Source organism: Gymnogyps californianus, chromosome 3 (genome assembly GCF_018139145.2).
Source record: "Gymnogyps californianus isolate 813 chromosome 3, ASM1813914v2, whole genome shotgun sequence".
Taxonomy (NCBI): domain Eukaryota; kingdom Metazoa; phylum Chordata; class Aves; order Accipitriformes; family Cathartidae; genus Gymnogyps; species Gymnogyps californianus.
This window is the reverse complement of record NC_059473.1, coordinates 10,284,593-10,301,482: the sequence shown is the minus strand read 5'-3', so window position 1 is coordinate 10,301,482 and position 16,890 is coordinate 10,284,593. Positions and strand designations below refer to the sequence as shown.

At 42.0% G+C, this 16,890-nt stretch overlaps 1 long non-coding RNA gene across 1 annotated transcript; it reads left to right on the top strand.

Annotated features, from left to right (window-relative positions):
* The first annotated feature begins 603 nt into the window (after window positions 1-603).
* Window positions 604-13,264, top strand: LOC127015043 (uncharacterized). Its single transcript, XR_007766266.1, has 3 exons — window positions 604-641; window positions 3,419-3,721; window positions 13,076-13,264. It is a non-coding gene; the product is annotated as an uncharacterized LOC127015043 (long non-coding RNA).
* The last annotated feature ends 3,626 nt before the right edge of the window (window positions 13,265-16,890 follow it).

Genomic DNA, 16,890 nt, shown 5'->3' with positions numbered 1-16,890 from the left:
TCTGACACAAACATTAATGTCTTATATAGATCTTTGAGGTTCTTTTAAACATCTAGTTACATTTTAAGGTCATGTCCTCAGAGGTCATTGATGTAAGTGTATTTGTAGAAAGAAACAAACAGCTCATTGAATTTGGTTTCCCATTTTAACATACATCAGTTAAATTAAATACGCAATGTTATAATGTCTGGCAACAAACCCATTTTCTGATGTATAAAATTTGACTTTTCCCCTCTGTGTTTATGTCATAGCTAATATACAAAGATAAAGTGCATATACTATACTCTGCATATTTACTGAACTTTGGCAAGTCACTAAGAGCCAGTACTCAAATCAAATTAGAACAACCCGATTTATAAAACACCCTTCTGAACTAATCTTATTATATTAAAAAGGAACTCTAGGCTATACAAAGCCAATCAATAACTCATGCTTCCCACTGTGGAGCAAATATCAACTATCCCTTTCTAATCTTTGTGTTTTGCCACCATTGCAAACCTGTTGTGAAAAGCTGCCCTGGTGCATTACTTAAATAAACAGTGTAAATGCACCCAAACAAGAATAATCTTGCCGCTTGCTTGTTTTCTCTGCAGGCGCTGAGTATGAAGGGAGTCTTAGTTTTGTAAAGGGATCTACTCCAGGTAATTTGATTGATCTTCTGATTTGTTTATATTCCATTTGTAGCAGGCATTAATTTTTTTTGGCATGATTCTGCAGTCACCTACTAACCCATATGCCCCAATTTTGGTGAAAGGATTACTTATATTGGGAAAGCAGGGTTGGCCTTTGTTTAAATGTTTATATTCTGAAAAGATCTCCCATCTTCCTTCCAAAACTGCATTTGTTTGGGAATAGTCCATAACCTGTGCAGGGCTGATTAAATGCTTTTTGCTCTTCCAAGTTTCTGAGAGCGATAGAAAAAATTAGTTAAGTTTCGGGCGCTGGGAGGCTCAAAGAAAAACTTGACACACACACCACCCCCCTTTTAAATTATCATATGGAAGATTAAATTGGTAATATATAACTTTGAGAGTCTTATTGGTATCACCATTTATTCCTTATAAAGAGCATGGGAAACCTGGCAGTGGTGTAGTAGGTTCCAAATAAGAGAACAGCAATTTACTAATTCTCTTTTAAAGACTACCAGAGAGTTCTCAAACACAGCTTTGGCACATTGCTTAATTCAGTTGCTCCATGCTTCTATGAAGGTTTATTGACTATATAAGGATCAAATAAGGGGTAAGCTGAAATCAGAAACACAGTATTCATTCATTTAACTCTGCTATAGTAGAGCAAATTCAGGGTGACTCAAGGGACACAATGTCTTGTAAAACATATGTACTTAATATAAGGGTCATAAAACTTATTAAATTAAAAGCTAGGTTAAAAATAGGAAGAAAATTTATGCTGCTGTCTAAAATAGCAATAATTTCCCTTTGGCCTTTCCCTTTCCAGCTAATATGGGTTCTAGTTTTTTAAAAAAAAGTCAACTGGTAAAATCTTCATTCTTCACAAGCAAATGCAAGTCACTCTACCAGGTGAATTGTATGACTAACAATATAGCACAATAAATAGAGAAGGGGGGCTGCTGCCAGCTGGGAGGATATATTGCATCATTGTTGACCACACATGAAAACCTGTAGGCATCCATTTACTCTTTGGGAAGGAACAGTGGGTCGCTCTTGGCCAACAGAGCACAACGGAAAGCCTTTTTGGCCATGAACTACGGCTGATAAAAGCAAAAATTCCTTTTTCATCGCTCCACAAAGATGCCCCATTGCTGGTGGGATGCCAGCCAGGACCCTATTTCCCTGGCGATCCAGTTATGGGGGGTGTAAGAAGACCCTCTCATATGAATGTTGAAGGATGACTTGAGCCATGACACTCCAGGGGCCATGACACACCAAGAATCCCCTCCTGTCCTTGACAGACATATCAGCAAAACCAAAGTGCTCGGATGAAGTCAATGTAATTATCCTGCAGTCCTGCAGAATGACAGCAGAATTTAGCTCCTTTGATCAAGGCAACCATTTTCTATTAGAGATGTTGGGGGGGTGGGGTGGAAATAAAGTGTTGTGACCTAAATTCTCCTCTCTAACCTCAAAGAAATCAAAGTGATGCTGGGCCATCCTTGACTCATGACACTATCCAGACCATTCCTAGCTGAGAGCCCCTGTAATGTTTGCTCAATGGCATAAGTTGTTAAGGAAGGATGTGAAAACCTCATGTGTGCTGGAATTTGATGCTTTTTTCAGTCCCTTCTGGTCTCTAAAACCACATCATCATGGTTTTTCTGTTTTCTGAATTAAAAAGAAGTAAATCCCGGAAAGCTGAAATTGTTTACTTTTTAGCTATGACTTTTTCTGTGTTGGCCAAGGTGAGCTTGTTCCTCACTCATGCCCATCTGTTTTGTTGCAGTTCCCCATCCCCTCTTGCCTTGCTGTTTGAGCAGGCACTCATCAGGACAAAGGCCACCCTTTTTGGGGTGTTTTTGCACCACAGGATAACACAACCAGCCTTGATTCCCATCCCCTGTGTGCTACAAACGTCTTTTTTTTTTTTGCATGCTGTTTAAACAGTTCTGCACCCAAATCTGTCACCCGTGACCTCATTAAGTTGCATTTAATCACACAGGGATGCCCATCAGGCCTAACCCCATCATTTCCTGAGGAATTTTCCCCTGATTTACTTAATAGCTCTCAAGCGCTAAGCGGGAGACCTCCGGGTGCTGTTCCCTGTGCATGTTGGGTTACTGGCATTTATACTAGGTTTTAAATAAACAGTGTTTTGCAGGCACGCTTGTTTTGAAAAATAAACTTCTGGGCAGAAGGAGCTAGTTCACATCAGAGCCAGATTGGTAGCAATTTGGTTCTCCCGAGCAGATGGGAAGAGGTCAGGCTTCTGGGGCGGAGGGAAGAAGTCACCCTTCCCCAAAAAATAGCTAGGATTTCACATCCCCCAGGGAGAAGAAAAGCCTGAAGCCAAAGTGCTGGCTCTTCACAGGCGTGCTTTCGGAAGGAGGACATGGTAGCACCCCTGCAACGTGGTCCTGGGACACCTCAAAGGGTGTCCTGTACTTACCATGAGCTCCTGGGAGTGTGGCTTTGTCTCTTCCTCACCCCTGTCTTCTGCTGGGGATGTGTTGGCCCACCACCTTCATCCACATGTCAAAAGGCTTTCAGAGTGGTAAAGGCACTGCCCTTTTCCTGCCTGTCCTGCCAGCTCGGTTGCCTATTCCACTGCCCATGAAAAGGTTTAACTTCTGGGATGGGAACCATGAAAAGGCGAGGGAGGTTTATATCCTCTTGGGCAAGGGTCTTCTGTGTGATTCAATGGTTTTTTTCTCCCTAAATTGAGGGTGTTTTTAGAGAGGCGAAGGTAGGAAGGCTAATCGTGGGTGTCCTCTGGTTTTTTTTAGGACTTTCTATGTGGTATCATAAATCATTAGACACTGGCAGTAACAAGGCCCCTTTGACTGCAAGTCCTGCGACGGGCTAACCAAGGGTAGACATGGGCAGTGGTGGCAGCCTGCTGGGACAGCAATGGGACAGCTAACGTCAAGGTTGTTGCAGTTTCCCTACTAATACTGGGCTGGATTTGAGCTACCTGAGGTGGAGCTGCCCTGCAAGGAGGAAAGCCTGAGCAAAGCTGCAAAGTGGTGTTTACAAAATGGTTGTCTGAGAAGTATGAGATGAAGATCCTTCATGCTCGGCGTGACCAGGTATGACTTTGTGCACATATATAAAAATATATACACGTGTGTTTGTTGCCTACTGGTTTGCTGCCATTTAGGGGAAGTGAAAGTGCAGCGGGGGAAGGTTCTACTTTTAGGACCACCACTGTGTCCTAGTGTTGTATCCTCAGTTTTCCATTTGATCTTCCACAAAAGACACTAAGCTTGGTAGCACAGGGTGCAGCTAGTGAAATTAATGCAGATATTTTACGGAGGGAAACGTTATCCCCCACGCAGTATCTTGCGCATTTTGTTACCTTCCTCCAAGAGAGCTCAGCTTGATCTCCAGGCTCCAAGCAGCACCTTGCCCTGACACTTGCAAGAGGACGTATTTTAGAGCTGACCTTTCAGTCCTGCTGATAAGATCACAACACATTCACCTGCACCATGTTTGGTGCCGTTTCTTTCTCTTTATTGCGGAGCTGGGCCACTGTAATGGAGAATGGGAGCCCTCCCCTATCCGCCACATCACTGTCCTCTCTTAAACTATGGACACAATCTATTAGGTGGATGAGATGAAACAACATCCAGATGTTTCATTCTCTTTGGTTGTTCTCAATAGCCGGCATTGTCTAAAATTGCTACTGAAGTCACGCCTGCCCTGCAGTACCTCGGGAGGAGGTTTGTAATGGTGGTCCTGGTGAAGCCAGGTGGGTGGTGTGGGTGCTTTCATGTTTATCGGACCAGAGGCGGCATGTCAACACAAGGTGTTCAAACTTCTGAAAAGACGGTCCTCTGTGAGCCCTGGGGCTGGGCTACAATACGAATCGTTTGTCCGTGGGAAGGGTCACCAATTAATTAGTTTTATTTAAAAAAAAAATGAAACTGGCAGCCCTTCTGAAATTTAAGCACATTGTTCATGGTGTAATTATAGATGAAATATTAGAGAAGTGGACTAATTACACACAATGCACTTGAGCCCAATTAAAATAGCATCTGCAGTGAACGTAGGGGTATTCTCTTTCGCTAATAAGAAATACTTTCTTAACAACAGAAAATAAAATAGCTAAATTGGATATGCAGTTGAGATTATAAATATCCTATTAGCATATAAAATGAGGATTAACCTTATTTAATCACTGCTTGCTTGATCATCAAAAGTCATGTTTCACCTCTATAATGTAGCTGTATCCTCTCTGAAAAAAGAAAAGCAGCATATTAATAAATTTAGTTAATTAGGTGCTTTTTCTCATCTGCTCAATGGAGCTGGTGGAGCAAACCGGCTGCCCCTAACCACTTGGCTTTTCCTCATCTTATGTGAAGTTTAAGCTTATTTCCAGGCAAGACCTATTGGTGAAGATGTAGGGCTTATCGTATAGATTTGTGTATGGGGTTCTGGCCTGTATGGCTTGGTGGGAGCAATCATATCAAAGGGGACTTTGAGTTGTGAAGCTGATGGGGAGGAGAAAAGAGATGGGGAAGAAGAAAAGGACTTAAATTATGGATTTTATCCCCTGCAAAGTAAAGCTGTGCCTAAATATCACCATGCGAGGGCCCATTCTAATTTCAGCTCAGTGACTCAGGGGGTCGGGCTGACTTGGTTCACCGTGGGTCTGTCACCGCCGGTGTCCCCGAAAGCCAGCTGGCGCTCGGAGGATGCTGTGCTCCCGGCACGGCGGGGAGAGGTGCTACCCACCAGCTGGCGACCTGGCTGTGCGAAAGCTGGCCAAGGGGGCTGGAGCGGCGAATGAAACGGTCTGACCTCCAACCTTTTCTATAAATATTCAGCTGATCTGGTATGCACAAAAGGAGAGCAGCTCTAAGGAAGAAGAGGGCTTCGAATCGATTATTTTGGAATATTTTTTGGCCATGCCCTTTAGGAAATGAGCTCTGCGGTATACTGCCTGCCATATCCAACGATCGCTTGGCAGGTTTCAGAGCTGGTCTCATTTACAGAACTGTTTTGCCTCTGGCTCCATCACGCTGCCCCTCCGCTGGGTCTCTGCATGGCAGAAAATAGAGGCAAAGCAACGGTGGGGCAGGAGCAATCCTATGAAATACGTGCACGGTTTCATCTAAACCCACGCAGCTCGGCTCCCTGGTTGTGTCCTGTTTCTATTAGTGTTGGTGTGAGTTTTCCTGGCACGAAGGCTGGTGGCTGATAGCTTGCAGAAGCTGTTTTTTAAATATGCCTGTTGAAGTATTCCCAGAGGGAAAAGCTTGAGCAATACCATCGTCGCGGGGCCAAAGCAGGGCCCTGCAGCACTGAGGGCACGTGTTCAAGGGCTGGTAGCTGTAATATGGGCTCTTGGCTCCTTGGCTTAAGTGAATGTTACCCCCTGCGACTTGCCTCAGCATCACCGCAGCCCAGGGATCATTTCAGCTTTGCTTTGATTGTGTGTTCAGCTTTTGTCCAAGTGTGGGCCTTGCTATCACCCCCCCCCCCCCCCCCAAAACCCAACACAAAATGAGCCCAAGCCCAGTCACTCAAAATACTTGATACTGCAATGCTTAAAATGAATAAAGTGGTTGTCTCAGACGTAGCAATTGTGCAAACGGGGATGGAGGCACAGAAAGTCCCGTATTTATTTGCAGCTCCTCTTTGTGAATTGTCCTCACCGAGCTACACTGAAGCATCAGCTGGCCTCTGTCCTGACCTTGGCCAGAAGTGTGAATTTTCCCCTCGCTTCCACAAACACTAGTCAAGTGCACCAAGGGACGGTGGTTTTATTTATCGTATTCAAGGAACCACAATTGGATGTTTCGCAACAAACTGGGCTCAGCCTGTGATTTACAGTAATGGGGAAGAGTGCTCTGCTGGCATGGCCCTGGTGTTGCCAAGTCTTGTGATGGTTGCAATGATTTTTCCTAACTGCCACAGCGCCTGGAGCAAAGTGTTCATAAGCGTTTCAGCTTTTTTGTTGTTGTTGTTGGTAGTGGCAGTGGAGGGCTTTGTTTTCTTGTATTAAGAGCAGCTTTCCATCCCTTAGGGCAGAACAAAAGAGCTTGGAAGCATGTTCTCAGTGTCCCCACAAAGACTCAAAAGGCAGTAGGATTTTTCTTTTTTTTTTTTTTTTCTTTTTTTTTTAAAGGAACCCCCAATTTGTTTTCCCACAGTTGGTTTAAGTCACTCTGGCATGAGTTCATTTCCTTTCTTGCCTGATTCGTGGATGCTGGAGATGGGCAGTAGTACCAGAAGCAGCGGCAGCTACCTCCGTGCAGCTTCTGCCGAGTTCTGTAGGGCAGGAGGTGGGGGGACACTACCGAATTAGGTCTGCAGAGGGGTTTGGGCTGATGCAGTAGACATACACCTTTTGTTGCTGTTGTTCCTGTCTTTAAATCTCATTTACTACTTATGTTTTAGGATTTAATATCAGTTTTTTCTTTTACCCGTAGAACAGGGTTAAAGGAACTGAAGTGTGAACATAGCTCGAAATATTAAAATCAAGCTCATGGTGGTCCTATTTCAGTTCTCTTCAAAACTCCCACTTCCAGTGACTCCTGGCAGTGGCACCTTCTCATTTCTGGCCTGCCACTTTCCTTTTGGTCCTAGAAATCACATTCAACTAAACCCTTCAGAGAAACACAGGAGGCAAATTGAAAGTGACTGGGAATAAAATAGACTTTGCCATGCAGGGGAATTTGAGGTGTTGTACTGTCAGGGAGGGCTGTGGGTGAAGTGACTGAATCCAGAAACATATGGAGAACGGAAAGGTCTGCGGGTGATCATAACATCAAAAACATGAAATAAAGTCAGCTGCCCACGGTAGAAATGCAAGTTCAGGGACTCCACTGCAAAGAAACAAAGGGAAATACAAAAGGGAATGCAAAACATTTTTCTGGCTTTCATGGCTTTCATGGCTATTCATACCACGAGAAATATCTCTTCGGGCTCCGGTTTTAAATTGTTTTATTTCACTGCTGCTATACCCTTAAATCATGGTAATATTCCTAAGCATAGAAAAAGTAACTTGGGGGACTCTAGTTTCAGTGGCAGGAGAGTTAAACGCTGCTTTCAGTGTAGCTGCAGCCAAAATCCTTCCTTTTTTTTCCCCCCATCCTGAGCATCGATGCATTAGGCAAACTCAACGTTAACAGCAGCTTCTTGCCTCGTCAAGTGAGCTACAGAGTTAAACCAAAACGAAGCTGGCAGTTGACTTTTATCCACTTACATCCAATTAAGAGGAACTCTCGGCTCCTCATGAGTTATTATTCCCTGCAAAGAGAGAAAGTTTGGAAAATAAAAAAATCCCCAAGTGCCACAAAAATGTTAGGTTTGGGTCCGACCTCCCAACAAACGACAGCTTCCCTTCAAAGAGATTATTCATCTCGCTTCCCACTTAGCCATCAAAAATGAAGCGGCCAGATTTCCAGAAGCGCTTGGCAGCCGGCAGCTCCCTTTGAGCTCCTTTCTCGTGCATACTCAGACCCCGGAGCAAGAGGAGCTGCTGCCCCTTCTGCACTTTAGGGGGGAAAAAAATTTGACCACTTCATTAAGATGCCTAAATCAGGCTTGGACTCGTTTGCAAGCCTGGCCCTGGCCACCGTGGTTGGTGGTCACTTCTGATCATCCCCTCCAATTCTTCCAGGGAGGTTTACACAGCAATTCAGCTTCGCCTTGGAGTTGCTACATGATGGGCAAATGGTTCCATTGCAACACAGGGTTGTTTTTACGGGGGAAAAGCAGGAGCTGAGATGCTTCGGCGGTGGAAGGGGGAGGAATAGATCTTTCCCAAGAAGATCAAAGGAGCGGAGAGGAGGGGAATGACTTTTGCTGAGAGGAGAACAGGGCTCATCTCACTGCCTCCGCGCCGTAATTCATGACTTGTTTTCGAGACCCATCATACGATTTCTTCCATAACGGGGGGGAGGACTTGGTTAAATTGTAAATGAGTATTACTTCAAGCGCTCCGAGGAAATATGTTCTTTCCCCATAGAGCCCATACATTATTTCCACGTAGTTACAGGGCCTCGCATTTCCTGGAACTATCATCCAGACCTTAATTCTCCTCACACGACATCCCTTTAAAAATGTGAAGCTCTCTTAATCAACCTTTGAATCAGCGGCAAATTTGCAGTATGACCTAATTTGAAAGATGTCTCAAAGTGCTGACTCAAAGGGTTGGTGAATAAAGGCCAGTCATTGCCGTTGTGACACTAATGCAATGCAAAACAAAATCGAGTTGCATCAGCTGAATGTTAGTTTGCAAAAAATATTAGTGATTGAAGCCACTTGCTGGTCATCTTTTATTTATACTTATGAGATTTATACTTTTTGGTGTCTGAAACGGCTCTAAAACCAACTTCTGGAGGAGAGGCACAAAGAGACTCTTTAATGGTGAAAAATCCCAGTCGGATCTATACATCTAAGCTGCATCATTTGCACTTCATAATCTTCTCTCTTTTATAGAGCAGGAGGCAGACACATTATTTTAGAACTTTTATTAAAATATTTATACAGCAACAGATGAAAATTCTTATCCTAATATGTCACTTTGCATTTTTCGGTTATGTTCCAAGTCTTTATCTTTTTTCCTTCTCTAATTGAAACACAGCCGATACTCCTTCATTCTCAGGATAAGTAACTGTCTTAAAACGATTAGCAATTACTTCGGGACTCAAAGAAATAAAAAGGAAAGAAGGGATTTGGGCCAGAAAGTTTATGGGGAAAAAGTCTCAAAAAGCAAAGAAAACCCCCACCATAGTTTTATTTAACTTCTCAAAAAAGAAAAAGTGAGTATAAATTATTGAGGTTTTGCTAGGATTTTATGGAGGCATTTTTTCAAATCTTTTTTTCTTTAGCTTCTCTTTTTCATGCTTTCTTAAGGAAACTTATTTGAGGCAGAACAACCTGGCTAGAGAGGAGCAGAGTGCGTTTCTTAGTCAGTTTGTCAAATATTGGCTGCTAATTAACACTCAGAAGAGTTACTTAAGAATCAGGGGTCTAGGGATGAACCAACTCAGCAGGAACTATTTTTCCCTGTGCTTTTTTTTTTTAATTTTTAAATTGAAATGTCAATAATGCAAATCGTCTAATATGTACTGATAAAACATCTACGACTTTGCACTGAAGTGGCTGAAAACCAGACACACACACACACACACACACACACACAGAGAGAACAAGAGAGACAGGCCATTAATTTAAAATTTAGAGGACCAATAAGTTTTTGATAGCAATGGGTTACTGTGCTAATGATTATTTAACTCGCTTCATGTTGGGTTAAGTATGTATGGCTATGTAAAGTGTAACGCCTTATTGAAGTGCGACAATGAGACTTTCGCCTCTGAAATGTTATATTCAAAGCCGGGGGGGAGGAAAGCAGTGAGATTATAAAAAGCAGTTACTATATGATAGCACATTTCAAACAGTTGTGAAGCAGAAGCTGCTTCAGTTAAAGAAGTAAATTTTGCTACTGCAGGGAAAAAAAACCCATACACAAAACCTAAATACTTCTATGTTTCCCCGCCGCTCCTTCTTAGGAGCTATTTTAGCATGGCTGTATTTATTGATGGTTGCAAGCACAGAAAGCGGAGCTTTCCATGGCTGGATGTTTTACCTTGCTGGTTATTCTCCTAATTCTTCTCATTCTTTTTCTTGGTTTTATTTTATTTTATTTATTCTTGAGGTATGTATTTCCACAATAAGATACTGTGGGGTTTGGGGTCTGTTTGTGTCTTTTGAGCTTGAAGGGACATCTGTACATATTATTCAATAAAATACTGATCATTCTTTTTCAAGTAAAAAGCAACACTGCTTCTAAGTAAGGAGAGCAAGCAAAAAAAAAAAAAAGGTAAGAATAGCCATAAATGTTTGATTCTCTGTATATGATTTGCAGACCTTTTTTTACTCTATCATTCTTCAAGTACAGTACTGTTTGGGTTGTTTTTTTCTTTATTTCGTCTTTCTAAAGGGATTGCACTTGCTAAACTCCCCATTTCGGGTTGTTAGTACTTTATGTGGTGGATTCCTTAGCAGTAGTGTGTAAGTGCTGCCATTTGTGAATATTTTGTGTCCTTCAGCCCTCCTAGGAAGGTGTAGGTAGGAATGCTCTAAACCTTGTAATAGTTGCCTATGGGGAGAGGATGGCAAAGTAATGGCTAATGATCTGGAATCTAGCTGGCATTCAGAGACAAATACTAAACATAATCTATCTATCTATCTATCTATAAAAATATATCTAAAAAAGAGATTTTTTTTTTCCTAAAAAAGAAGGAAAAAAAAAAAAAGCAATGAAAATTTATGACCTTAACATTCCTTCAGGGTCAAGCAATTTATCAAATTCTCTCACTTTCTGGTTTCAATTACACAGCTATTGTGGAAGGAACTTATTTTAGCAGGTTCATTTGCCTCAGTAGGGAATACAGGACTTTGGCCTAATGCTTCACCTTTAGTGCAGGCCATTTGAGCCTTAGAACAAATACCAATCATCACTCTTTGGGAAAAAAAAAAAAAAAATCTGCATCGGCGTGGCCTAGTGGAATGGGGTTTCTGTCAAGGTAAACGGTTGTCGGCAATGACTGTGGTAGAGTGGCGATAAATCCCATTTTATTGCTGAAAAATTCCAGCTTCTCTCCATGCCTGACAGCTCCCCACATTCTCGTACCCATTTGGGCAATTTCTGCACTATGTCCATCTGGTTCTTATTACCTCTCAACCTGCCAGTGTCTGATCCAGAAAAAGTGCAGGTCAAAAACAGGGGAAAGAAACCAAGGTGATGGACAAAACAGAGAGAGAGTGATTGAGAGACCGAGCCGCGCTCCCCGTTCCTCCCTCTCCAGCCAAAAAAAAATAGGTTTGAAGGGAATAAACAAATTTAAGGGAGGTTACTAGCTTAATTATGAAGTTGCCAGCAATGTCCTTACAATAGAAAATTAAATAGGCAATAATCCACACACTCCAAGCTTTGATAATGCCACTGAACATTTGATATTTGCCCAGGACACCAGTGACACCTGCCTAAATAAAACCTTTCAGGAGAAATGGGAAAAGTAAAGACTTCAAACCCTCAATTATAGGAGTCCTGGTGTGCCCATTTCGTCTGCAGCCTTTTCCACCGCGCGCCTTTGGCATTCAGGAGGGTGAGACTTGCCTCCGAAGGATCACTTTGGGGTTGCAAATTGTTGCAGGAGGTCAGCCAAAGTACAATTAAATTGTAATTTCAAAAAAAAAAAAAAAAAAAAGTTAGGCTAGCTTCTTGTGATAGAAAAGTGAATAGAAAGGAAAATCTTCATTTCCATGCAAGGTTTTTGCACACTGCTGAATCCAGACCTACTTTAGGAAGTTCAGTTTCTTCTCAAAACCCTCTATAATAAGTAGAGGGAATGTTTGGCCATTTTTTAAATTTAAAAAGCAAACAAATTAGCCCAGGACAACTGAACTGTTATTAAGTCAAAACAAAAAAAGACGGGAGCACTTCTCTTTTGTTCTTCCCCCAGTAAAAACTGTAGTGCATGGTATTTGTCAAGGACCCACTAGTGCTATTGGGAGACATGTCTTGATCTACCAACTCAACCTCCCCCTTCAAGGGAGCCTGGTGCGTTTAATTGCAATTCCTGTATTTATTCTACCTGAAACACCTCATATTCCACCCAAAATGCTGCTCGCTGTATCTTTTTCCCCGGTAGAAGATCACTGCTCTGGACCTGTGGTCTCGTGTTAGCTTTGCACAGCCTCTTCCCCCTGTTTCCTGAAGATGCAAGGGAAATTAAACTCACCTTTTCGGAGCTGTCTCCTATCCCAAAGGTCTGACTGAATTCCCAATGGCAGGAAATGTGGAGCGTGCCCTACAGTCTGCTTTGGTGATCCTTGGTGAGCAGGGCTCTTGAGCATCCCATGTTGAGCGTCTCATATACAGTGGGACATGCTGGTAGGTGTAATGGTCTGATCTAACACCAAAAAGCTGGAAATTGTGATTTTGGTGTTATGTTAGGAGTTACATCCCCATGGCTTGTAGGAACCTGTTGGCTCCCAGAAGCTCGAGCTGGGTCTCCAGCAGTGAAACAACAAATGGGGGTACAGTTTCCAGTGGAGTTGCAGGAACTTGTTGGCATTGAACAAGGAGACAGGACAGAAGATGAGTAGGAAGCAAAAGGTGGGGAGAGTTCAAGTTCTTACTCCAGAATGGGTCACCTAAAAATGCCACATGTAAAATGTGACATCCAGCTCACCACCTGTCCTCGCAACTTCTCCTTCTGCTGTTGGTGCATCCATTCAAAATAAATTGGGGGGTTTTGCTTTGATGGGAAAAGTCTTCCTCCCTGTTACCTTTTGGTGTCAGTAATGGCACTGAGAAATCCGACCGCCTATGGTTAGTATTTGTTTGCATTTGTCATGCATTATAGAATTAGATTTTTTAAAGTGTTATTTTCTGCACGCCTTTTTCTTTATTCAATTGTGAGGGGAGACACTATGCAGACTTATATGCCAAGATATAAAAGTGTGGTTTAAGATGCCTACGAAAGCCTTTGCTGGATGAACAGCTCTCAACCACCCCGATCGATTTGCTTGCGAAGCCATTGAAAACAAAAGAGGCTGACGACAGGGGAAGCCCCAACTTCGACAATAAAAATATGTCAGCATGAAAATGGTTAATGGTGAGTATTATAGCTTCAAAGGAGCCCATTGGCTACCCCTAAAGGATGCCCTGCAATTGTTAAACTCATCAGATGCAACTACCCCTCCTCAGCTAGCCCTTGCATTTGTCTGGCTAAATAGTATAAAAAATACTATAATAAATCGGTAACATATGTTGCCAGACAAGAATAAGTGATATAAATAAAGAGTTAAGAGACATAGCCCCTCAAGAACAATGTGTAAAGATTTAAACTTTCAATGTATTATTTAAGCTAGGAACATTTTAGGAGTAACTTGAAAGCAGCGTACTGTTTGTTTATATCATTCCTTTTTTTTTTTTTCTTTCCTTCTCTTCAGATTGCATTTTAAATCAAAATGTTCTCCATGACTGACTGCTTTGCAGCACTAGGGTAAGTCCCATTTTTCCACAGCTTAAACAAAAAATATGCCTGAGAAATCTATGCCAGAAAGGCATTTTGTTGGGTTTTGGTTTAAGAAACAAACACGATGTCGTTGGGAAGACAGCCTCCTTTTTTTTTCTTCCTTTTTTTTCATCCAAATATATGAAATTGTGCGTTTGCAAACAGAGCTACTATCAAGAAAGCCATTTCTTCATGAAGGTGACAAGTCTCCAAACTTGTAATAAATTAGCAGCAGCAGCTTTAAAAAAGAAAGTATAAACCAAATATGCTTTGAGACTTGACTGGATATTTTATTTTTCTTTTTCTTTTATTGAGACATCCTTTGAAAAATGGCATAAAATAAATAGTTTTACAAAGCAACAATATAATCAATCTCTAAACGAGAAGATAAATCAAGGATTTCATTAACTGCTGGTAGCCAGTTTAAATTGTAGTCTTGTCCATAATGTCTATCTATCTATGTATGTCCAAGTTATATTAAAAACCTTTAAATGGCTTTGTAATATCAGCTACATCTAGCTATTATAATAATTAATGATACTGTTTTATAAATCAATATATGTATTCTTGATAAATTCATATCCAGTTAATGGTGTAATTTAAATAAAAAATTAATGTAATAAAGGACATACTGGAATAGGCAGGAAATCTTTAAAGGTTAAGAGGCAAATTTGTCTAAATTCTTTTCTTTGTACCTATTTTTTGAGATAGCCTCCATTGAAATTCAGCTGATAGCAAGCTGGCTCTTCGGATCGCACTCTCGCCATTAGTTTTGTATTAACAGCACTCGGTGAGTTTTTGCAGCCAAAGGAAAGGGGAAAGCTCCTTCAGCGAAATGAATACTTTCCTCCCTGGTTTCTCATCCTGCTGCAAAACTGCAAACAAAAAAAATCACTCCAGTGTTTGCCCAGAAACAGAAATGGTAAAAATTCTCTTTTTTTACCATTCCCTATTGATTCCATATTTGTATTATTACAGGGATATTTTGCTTGTTCTACACAGTGTCATTAAAAAAGGTAAAATATGAATATTTTGTTCCAGGCACGAAGTGCATTCAGAGGAGCGTGGAAACCCTGCAGACTGTTCAGTGTAATAAAAAGCTGTTCTTTATCTCTTGTTTTAAATACAGTTAATCCCGTTTATTCAGCAAACACATCTAAGAGCAACTTGGAGGAAAAAAAAAAAAGAAAAAGCTGGAAATTGCCTTTTATATTTTCAGTGGTGAGAAACCGTGGCTCTGTTCCTTTGCTTTTATTTATAGTCAGTAACCACAAAATGTATCTCTAACAATAACAGGGGATTTTAATAGGCAATATTAATTGTTCTTCCGCTAACTTTTGATCTTAAATGTTTCAAACAAAAGCCCGCTGCCTGTTTATACACCAAATTTGTTTGAAGAATATCTTTTTGAAATGATGCAAAACATGACACTTTGTCATCCGCACTGACATGGTACAGAAATGTCATTTTAATCCATCCAGATATTTTTTTTTTTTTGAGGTTTTTTTCTGAACATTGCTCTGCCTTATTTAGAGCAGCAGCGATCTGCGCAGTTTCTTTTGACACTGATGGGTATTTCGAACCCCTTACGCCGAGGGGAGGGAGGGAGAAAAAGGTATTTGCTGCCAGTCACTGCGGCGATCCAGCTCCGTAAGCCATCGCTTATTTGCTAAAAGTTTACATTTCAAATGAGCTTGAAATTTAAAGGTGGGTTATCTTGACGCTGGGGCTGCGTTTAGGAACGGAGGGAGAAAATAGAGGGAGGATGATTACGCTCGCGTGTTAAAGTCTACCGGAGTATTGGTAACATAGCCATTTAAAATGTATTTTGTTTTTCGATGCAGCTAGGAGCAGGAGATACACAGCCGTTCCTAGGAGGCTCAATTTAGGCTTTATAGGAAAAACATCAAACGGCAGCTTACAGTAACACGCCGAAATACATTACACATTTTAAATATCTTCATTTGGAAACGCATGTTATTTCCCCCCCGCCCTCTTGGGATCACTAACATGCCTCTCCCCAGACAAAGCAAGGACAAGCCCTATCCTTAAAAATTATCTGCCTTACAGATCACATTCCCAGGCATGTTCCCCGCTTTTTATTACCGCGGATAACCTCTTAATGCTATCACAATTTTATACTTGTTAAGTGGACATCTTCCGTATATTTAACTGCAAACAAAGTGACTTCATTTCAGGGGGTGGGAGGAAGGAGAAATGCTTTGGGATGATTAGAAACATAAGTTTCTATCTTCTGTCACACCAGCCTATCAATTATTCAAAACCCTACTAAATTTAGATGTCTGTTCCTAAAACGTTGTTTGCACTCGTTCCCCGGGAAGATGGAGGTGGCTGATAATTTGGCTAAATTATGCGTTTGAGCCCAATGGTTACAAATGAAAGACTCGAATTCGGCAGATTTATTCGCTGCTGCTGAAATTTCTCGGCGGCGACAATTCGGACCGGCTCCTTCAGGGAGCAAATCAAGGGGTGAGGCGGTGCCCGCAGGCATTTACGTGGACCAAACCGCATTGTCACAGCTAATAAAATGATGCATCGGTGGGAGGTTTTGCCGATCAGATAGGCACCAGCTATGGGGGGCAAAGGGCCTAAAGCAGCCCCCAAGGTGCTTCGTGCCCCAGGTAGTCATTACCTGAGCGTAAAGACCAATAAAGGGGAAATTATTGCTATTACAAGATGAGCTGTGAAGGATGCGGGGTGGATGACGCCGGGTCGGGCAGGGCGTAACACGTTCGCCCCAAACCTGCGCTTTGAGCATCCCTGATGCAGCCTGGCTGCTGCGATGCTGTAAAATATCCCCCTTTCTCAGCAGTGTCAGGGTGTGATTGGCAGCAAGTCTTCGCCGAGCATGGGCGTCCTTCCTTCCATGCACACCAGTCACAGGACGTGAAGGGGGAGTTTTTGTAATTTTTTTTTTTTTTTTTTTTTAAATATATAGGCTCTGACAAATAACGCCGCCTCTTCGCAAAGCCTCGTTAGCAGCGGTCCTTCGCAGCAGCGAACAAACCTCCGCTTGGTTTATCAGTGGCAGAACCTCCTTTCCTAGAGGAAATAATATTTTTGGTGAAGATAATTCGGCCGATATTGCAACAGCTCAAGGGGGCAAAAAGCTGCAGACCCCATAGCAGGCGTAGAGGCAGAGGCATGCCTCCAGCAACCCTGTGCACGGGGCATCACCAACTACTGCGCTGGAGCTG